Genomic DNA, 378 nt, shown 5'->3' on the forward strand with positions numbered 1-378 from the left:
GCAACTGTCAAAGTGACTTGTAACATTGTGGGTCTTCGAGGTCTATCCTTTTCATTCCTCCGTGTGCCTCGCAACCACTGATTCCATTTATTCAAAAAGTTAGGTCACATGTTTGCTTCTAAACTTGCGAAAACAGATGCCATTGTGAAGGCCTGCAATGAATGCACTTGCGACACAGCGTGGGCTGATTATGTAAAAATTGACCTGTCCAATAACAGTAGTAATAACCGAGGCCCCATGGGGCTGTATTATGCCAGTGATATCAAGAGCACAGAAATAATTAATGGCAGAAGTAGTCCAGGATATAGATTCTGAGATTATGCTGTGAGGGTTAATCCCCTTTCTTCAACAATGAGAGAGTGAGAGAAGAGGAGTCCT

This window comes from Lissotriton vulgaris, chromosome 8 (genome assembly GCF_964263255.1).
Source record: "Lissotriton vulgaris chromosome 8, aLisVul1.2, whole genome shotgun sequence".
NCBI classification, from domain to species: domain Eukaryota; kingdom Metazoa; phylum Chordata; class Amphibia; order Caudata; family Salamandridae; genus Lissotriton; species Lissotriton vulgaris.